At 32.8% G+C, this 8,786-nt stretch overlaps 1 long non-coding RNA gene across 1 annotated transcript; it reads left to right on the top strand.

The window, feature by feature from the left end:
* The first annotated feature begins 702 nt into the window (after window positions 1-702).
* On the top strand, window positions 703-6,263 carry LOC128171071 (uncharacterized). Its single transcript, XR_008242005.1, has 5 exons — window positions 703-861; window positions 2,594-2,764; window positions 5,331-5,487; window positions 5,576-5,587; window positions 6,142-6,263. It is a non-coding gene; the product is annotated as an uncharacterized LOC128171071 (long non-coding RNA).
* The last annotated feature ends 2,523 nt before the right edge of the window (window positions 6,264-8,786 follow it).

Here is an 8,786-nt window from a genome sequence, read left to right as displayed (position 1 = left end):
TGTGTGCATATAGCACGGAATCCCGATCCCGATCCGGATTCGTGTGCTAGCCTGGTTTCCTGAGCAACCCTTTATCACACAGGATCAGGCTAGTTCGTGCATAAGCTGAATTTTCCCCATAGCATCCGGTTTAATTTCCCCAATATATTTTTTACGGGTCCTCGCAATAAAACTATAATCCAAGTTCATTTTAATAAGTCGATTATCGGTTTAATACATGAAAATGAAGTAGTACACATTGAAATAGTCATACTACATTCAGCAGAAAATTCCTTGATTATAAGAATAGCTTGATGCATAAAAAGAAATATAAATTTTCGAAAATTGCACGCAAGATAGTAATTGATGAAATGTAGTCAGCTTTACGTTAAGAAATCGATTCTTAGTGTTATCACAGTCAAATACATATGTGCAACGGACAATGTAAGTATAAATTGAAAGATGGATGGATGGAAGGATGGATGAATGGATGGATACATGGATGGATGGATGAATAGATGGATGGATACATGGATGAATATGTGGATGGATACATGGATGGATATATAGATGTATACATGGATGGATGGATGGATGGATGAAAAGACCAGATAGATAGATAGATAGATAGATAGATAGATAGATAGATAGATAGATAGATAGATAGATAGATAGATAGATAGATAGATAGATGACATTTTTATTATTGTTAATAGTGAACGGTGTTTTTTCTGGCTTGGGAGGTCTGGTCACCGTGCAGTGTAACATGTGGGAGAGGATCAAGGGTGAGATCTAGAGCCTGTATTCCACCAAAGTACGGGGGTCTCAACTGTACCGGATCGTTGTTTGAAATAAATGACTGTATTCAAGTTCCACGTCAAAGTAAGTAAAACGTGGCTTGTTCATATTTTTAAATTATATTTTTGCATATCTACCTATTACCGTATATCTGAGTTTTTTCACGTGTCACAAAACTTGCAAAATGGGGAAAATGTGTAGCATTTTTAATTTGCCCCAGTCAGTCATTTTTTGCGATTTAAAAAGTTTCTGATAAAAAATGATACGGAATATAATTTCTGCGTATTGAATAGTTTGTAATTCGCGAAAAAAGCGAAAATTAGATTATCACGAAAATTAGCGGATAAACGGTATATTATTTCTTTTCTTTGTTTATTCCTTCTTAAAGCGCAAAGCATAGCTTGTTAGACTTCTACTTTCGGTGCATGGAATAACCACCCCCTATGAGCAGAAATATACATCACTAAAACTGGTTAGAGAACCAGTTTTAGGGGTTTGCATATATAATTGCACGTGCTATTGTGAATCTAAAAAAATTTCGGGCTATAGTGAACATTATCTTCATGGCTTACGTGCATTACTGTAGGGAATGCCAAGCAGTTATAAGGAAATATAGTGCTCATACAGAAGCCGAAATATAGAAAAATAAAATCTATTTTTTTTTAAAATCTAATCTTGCATTAAGCAAATTTCCATTATGAACCAAGCTAGGTTAGCGCTTTTCAGTACTATCGGTACTTTGATTTTTGTTTAGCTCCACTTGCAGGTGAGTGAGATGTATTTAATGTTTTAAATTAAACATAATATTATATGAGTGAAAATCTATGCCCTTTATGAAGTTATCCTATTGGAAAGTACAGAAACTGAATGTTTTTTAAAGCAATATGAGCAGCAATTTTCATGCTGAAATTTTTAGCAACGAAAATGTTATTTTCTTCCAAAATGACAAAACTACCATGACATATTTTTGTGGAAAAAGCCGTTAAAAAGCCTTAATTAAAGCAAAACTGAATTTTTGTCGTCCTGTACAAAATTGATCTGCTTTTTCTTCCCTAGAAGAGAAATTTTTTTTTCTGACAAACATTCATAATTTTTTCAAAACTTATTTATCATATAAGTTTAAGTTACATGCAGACTTATCACCCCCGAAAGTTTTTGCAACAAATTAAAATTCTAAACAAAACTCCTATTACTTTAAACTATATTGTAAGATTAACATATTAAACTAGAATGATTTTTTTTTATTCTGGACTTAAAATAGTTTATAGCTTAAAAAATCATGTCTAAAAAGCTTTTGTTTTTTTTTGTTTTTACTTGTTACAAATGTGTTGTTCAGAATAATGTTTATTTATTTTGCAACAGCATGCATGTCTGAATCACACGTTTTTTCCCACGTTGCAATCTTTTGAAGAATCCAGTATTGTCTCTTAAAGAGTTAATAAGATGAAATCACTTTTTATATAACTAGAAATAATAATCAGTGACTACTTATTACTCAATGCCCTCTTATTGAATAGTATTTTTTTCTGAACATATTTTTTAAGAAAACAACTATGTATTAGAATCTCTTATTTCTGACTTGATCAAATTAAAAAATGCATAGATTGGTGAAATGAAAACAACATTTTGGAGTGACCCCGTCAACCCTTATTTTAAACATTCTTTGCTTAAATAGAAAATATGTATTTATATAATTATAAGTATATAATTTTTTTTTTTATTTTTAAACACGGTGCGCCCAACGTTTTACCAAGTAAAAATTTAAAAATGGTCAAATCAATCAAACTAAACAGCTCTTCAAATTTCATTGACACAGTCAACGGAGAGTGGCCATGCCGGCAAAATTCATCTGCGTGTAGTGTCACGTGTGGCGGAGGAGTAAAAACAAGGACTCGAACCTGTAGCCACCCGACTCCAGCCAATGGCGGCCTCCAGTGTCGGGGGGAATCACACATGAGTGAACACTGCAATGAAAACCCATCTCCAGGTAATTTAAGATGTCTCTGTCAACTGTCTTTTAATAATTTATATATTAAGCATTTTCTAAGGAATTTATCATTTTGGAAATAAAAAAGATAGAGTAGATGTTAAATCGAATGCTATGGGGAAAATTCAGCTTGCCCATGACCTAGCTTGGTTCCTGCGCGGGATTTTGGGTAGACCAAGGAACTAGGCTAGCACACGTTTTTCTGAGTTGGGATCGGAATTCCATGCCATGTGCACATGTTTTAATGGCGCTGTAATTGCATAGTATTCCATTCAAGGTACCTCACTTCACCCAGACTTATACTTTTTAAGACACTACGTCACAAGATGTAGTGAGTCACCTTAAACTAATGATGGGCATTTGATATGAACTATCAGCATAATTGAATAAGTTAATGTGATGCCAAAACTACAACATGTATGTAATTGCATAAATCGTAATTCAGTTTTTTACGCACATACATGAAATCAAGATTTAAGAGTTATGTGCCTCTATAGAATACATGACTAAATAATTAGGTCATTGTACAATAGTTTAAATTGCAAGATAAATGCAGCAAATTATAATATTAATTTCCACGAAGCTGTCATTGCATTGTAAATAAAGTAGTGCGAGGCGTAATGCATTGTAAATAAAGTAGTGCGAGGCGTAATGTTTGCGTAAATTGTAGTTATTTGTTACCTATCACATAATCAAAAATGAAAAAGGGCACACGATACGGCATTTACTAAATATTAAGCTCCACGCAGGTCTTCTTTATAAACCACGTGTTTATCGTTTGTATGTTAAGAATGCACTGCCGCACGCGCCTTGAAAGAGGTCGTCGTCTAAAAAAATAAAGGATTTGCAAGTTGCTGTCGTTAAATAATGGACTGTAATACGTGGACCATGTGCATGAAAAAATTACAATTACATACTGTTATCTATCTCAAAAATCCATTAAATGAAATACAAATTCACAGCAGAGCAACACGGAACTCTAAAAAGATGAAGTAGGATCAAGTGCCATGGGGAAGTGAGCATCCTCTGCTGACCGGTCACACCCGCCATGTGCTCTTTGTGGTAGTCGGGAAAAAAACCCGGAAAAGTCCGTAGACAATTGGGTGATTAGTTATGGTCTTACAATAAGAATGAAACACGTCAGTCAGCATGCGACCCAGTGGAAGATTGTATATGCTGACAAGGTCGTTGTATTGAACATTAAACTTACAAACTTGTTTCTAACGGAAACGTGAAAAAAGCTTAGAGATTATAAGAGATTCCACAAACTCCAGCCCCCTGCATTTAACCACTAAATTTGTAGGTTGTATCACATATAAATATTATTGAAGATTACATGTATAGTATTAGGCGTTCGACGAATTCCACCATGTGTTCAAACTTTACGCGTCACACTACCTTGTTAACTATGGAGTGACAGCTTCGTGTAAGGTAATGCAATATTTTGATGCATGTGTCTTGCAATTTAAACTTTTATACAGTGACGTAAATATTCAATCGTCTATTATGTACAGTGAAATAATTATTCATTCAAGCTTAAATGAGAAACAATTTTAATCGGTAAGTGCTCTAGCCTCGCCTACTTTATCATATAAAAGTAAAGTTAAGTCACAGGTGTACTCGGAAAACATCAAAACATCGCAATTTATGCAATTTTGAGAAGTTTGGGAATTAAGATAACTTATTCCATGATGCTGAGTCCATATCCCATGCCAATCATTTTTTTTAAAAGAATACTTTATTATTGCACAGTATCCCGATCCCGATGACGTGTGCTAGACTCGTTTCCTGAGCAACCCTTTATAACACAGGAACCAGGCTGGCTCATGCGCAAGCTGAATATTTCCAATAGCATCCGGTTTAACCTCCCCAATATATATATTTTGCGGGTCCACGCAATAAAACTATAATCGTAATTAGTACATTAAGTTGGATCAGTACACATTAAATAGTCATTCTCCATTCGGCAGAATTTACTTGATTACAAAGAGAGCTTAATGCATAAAAGATAGATAGATAGATAGATTGATAGATAGATAGATAGATAGATAGATAGATAGATAGATAGATAGATAGATAGATAGATAGATAGATAGATAGATAGATAGATAGATAGATTCAAGCAACAGGGAACAATCTTTAAGTATTATTTTTGGATTAAATTAGGTCAGGGTTGATCAAATCTTCTAAATCTGGAGAGCTTAATGATAGACGATGAATAATCACACACGACCGTATTCGATCACTTTGTAATACTCAATGGTCATTATTTTGGTTTTGCTTATATTAATATAATTTTTGATAATTGAACTCGACAAAGTCATATATGGAAGATATTCAGTTATACGTTATGAAATCAATTTTTAGTGTTCTCACAATCAAACACATATATACACCAGAAAATGTAAATATAGATTGAGAGATAGATAGATAGATAGATAGATAGATAGATAGATAGATAGATAGATAGATAGATAGATAGATAGATAGATAGATAGATAGATAGATAGATAGATACAGAGAGAGACAGATAGATATAGATAGATTTTTTTTATATTGCTGAAAGTGAATGGTGTTTCATTGGCGTGGGGGGACTGGTCACCGTGCAGTGTAACATGTGGGAGCGGATCCAGGGTGAGAGCAAGGGCCTGCAACCCCCCACAGTATGTACTGTACTGAACCGTTGTTTGAAATAAATAGCTGTCTACAAGTTCCATGTCAAAGTAAGTGAAACGTAGCTTTTTCAATTTTTTTTTATTTATGCATATTGTAATACCTATCATCTTTACTATTCTTTTTTTTTTTGTTTAGCTCCACCAGCAGGTGAGTGAAGAGTATATTAATTTTCTAAATTAAACATAATTATATCATATGAGTAAAATTCTATGTCCTTTACAAAGTAACTATATTGGAAAGTAAAGCAATTAAAATTTGCTGTTTTTAACTATATTGTAAGATTAACTTATTAAGCTGGAATAATAGTTTAGAGCTTAAAAAATCATAATTAAAAAGTTCTTTTTTGTTTCTACTAGATACGAATGTGTTGTTCAGAACAATTTTTAATTTTTTTATTTTAAAACAGCTTGCGTGTCTGACTCACACGTTTCAAAGAAATATTGTAATTTAATACTATTTTCATAATTTGTTTAAATTTTAAAGAGTGAAGAATTGATTTAATTTCTCTCCAACTCTGAATTATATCATATTTCATTATACAACTGTTTAAAAAAAATTAAAAAGTTTTCAATTTTGAATTGATAATTGAACTGTTTAATAAAAGGTATACGTAAAGTGTCTGTTTTGTAATGTAATATTTTTTACGTCTGTAAGCATTTTATTTAAATAAAAACCAATTAATCAACTGATATGTCTTCTAGGTGTTGCTTGCCCCCCTTGTACCGAGGATCTAGAGTGTACATGGAACACCACATGCCATGTATCGGAGAACTGTATGGTCCGATCTATCTCTGTTACAAGATTCAATTTTACCACGCACTGCATCATGGTAATTTATGAAACGATCAAATACAGTGCTCAGTGCCTCATCAAATCTATCTTATAGCCCTAAGGGCGTTTTTGATTTAATCATCCCCACTGTATTTGATCAACTCATTTTGCTTAAAGAAGAATTCCTTATTGCCCAACTTTTTTTTTACGTGTATCTGGTTTTAACAATGTTTTATTGATTTGAATACAGAGAGGAGACTGTCATCTTCTGCAAATGCTGGCAAAAACAACACATGGAGAAGTTTTCTGCTGTGCTGATGAAAACTGTGTACGAGAAATGATAGGGTAATCTGAAGATGTCCAAAACATTAATGTGCAAAACGGATTGTAATTCATGTAAATTAATTAAACAGAAATAAAAATTTTTATCAGAACATTTAGGAATGGATTCTTTTTAGCTCACCTGAGAAACCTAAAGTGACCTTTTGCAATTTGTTTTCGTCCGCCGTCTTGCATCGTGCGGTATGTGTCGCTTGTCGTGCGTTCACAAGATTACAATATTAATTTCGCCTTAAAAATAATTTGGCCAATTGCTAATTAAATCTAAGAAAATCTTATTCGCTACTCCCATTTAAAAAGTGTATAAACTCTTAGAAAAGTTTCTTTACTACTCTTATATACACTTGAGAAAAACTAAATGAATGAATATGACGTCCGTGCAGCCTCCTACCAAAATTGTGAAATTCATAACCCCTGGGACAGGCCATTGGGTTGGACCTAATATTGCCATTTAATAAAAATATATTAAAACTTTAAAAAAACCGTCTTCTCTACTCCCATATACATTTTATAAAAACTAAATGCATGTAATAAATGAAACCTTTTTCGAAAATTGTTAAACTCATGGTTTTTGGGTCAGGGGTTCAGGCCGTAGGGCGGGGCTAATATGGCCACATAGTGAAATTATATTGAGTACAGTATTTTCGTCTGTACTATCCTAGTTGTAGTAGATACAATCTTGCATTGTTAACATTGTAATAAAGTCCTGATGTTAAATCGCAAGATTTGTGGTCCCCAAGCAGCAGAAGTTGAGGCGTGGGAGGGGTGAAATATGATCATACATTGAACATGTGTAATTTTTAAAGGGTACCTCTAGTCAAATTTTTTTTTCAGCAATCAATAAAATTGGTCTATCTTAGAAAGTTCCAAAAATCTGCACCTTGATATCTGCGCTGGTTTAGCATATATAAGCAATTAATTTTCGATGTAAAGAAAGATTTTACAAATCATTGAAGATGATTTTAGTTTATTTATACATTTAAACTATGGGATGCAAATAACAATGAAAGTAGCATCCTGTCCCCACACATGTGTAACAATTCATTAAGACTCAACACCTTTATTAATGTTATAGGCCAAAAAATTAAAATCTCTTGATGTCTAAGACTCTCTATGTTCAGAAAGTAGATAACCCACGATCAAAGGTATTTGAATAAAATTTAACCAAGTAAAAATTACTAATGTCTGCCTCATTAAATCATATCTATACGCACGTAAATCACTTTCTCACAATTTAATGTGATTAGATAACAGACTATTTAAAAAAAAATAGCATTCTTAAATCCGTGTGTATCTCTATGTGTGGGTAGGTAGAGGGTGGCAGTTTGAACTCCTCCTCCGGGATTCACGTTGCTAATTCTACATTATAATCATAATCATTGGAAATTAAACAGACCACAACCTCTGGGAAACACAGAGCCATTTTGCAAGTTGGTAAAAATGTACATTTATGTATAAATGTACAAGGTACATTTAATAAGTGTACCCCCTTTCCTCTCTCTTGTTTCTCTCTCTCTCTCTCTCTCTCTCTCTCTCTCTCTCTCTCCAACAATTTTCCTGGAAAACTTTAAGTACCCATAAACATGCTTTGAGCCTTGATAGGGGTTAGATATCATTTAAACTTTAATTAATTGAAGATTGATCAAATTCAAAATAGCCTCTGTCTATAAATTTAAACCGGTATAGTATAAGAAAAAGAAAAAATTCGGTGCGGGAGGGAATCAAAACGAAGAATATATAAGCATACCTGAGATCATGGTTAATCAGAAACTTTGTTTTTCATTTTACTTTAACATAATCGAGTTTTTCAACATTAATCATTTCTATCCCTCATAGAAGAATATATTACTATTCTAATTGCTTATTATGAATTTGTTTACAACAGCGATGTAGAGCAAAATCAATACAGGGTATCTAAAATGCTAAGTAAAATTGTTAAATCCGTACTATGACGTAGTGCGATACTCAAACTATTTAAAGTCGAATGAAATTAAAAAATTAGAACACCAATAGGATAGTAGATGAATTATCAATATGCATTTTCAAAATAGCATAAAGTTCCATTTTTTTATGTAGCCTACCTTTTCATAAAATTTTGCAATGATTGTTAATTATCAAAAATACGTTATATGATTGTTATATAATTTTCTAAAAAGAAGTTTAAAGTAGTAGTTTTCAAATTGATGTACCATCCGGGCATGCCAAAATAAGATTAACCGAACAACTTTTATGATAA

This window comes from Crassostrea angulata, chromosome 1, assembly GCF_025612915.1.
Source record: "Crassostrea angulata isolate pt1a10 chromosome 1, ASM2561291v2, whole genome shotgun sequence".
In the NCBI taxonomy this organism is placed as follows: Eukaryota; Metazoa; Mollusca; class Bivalvia; order Ostreida; family Ostreidae; genus Magallana; species Magallana angulata.
This window is presented reverse-complemented; position numbering and strand designations above follow the sequence as displayed.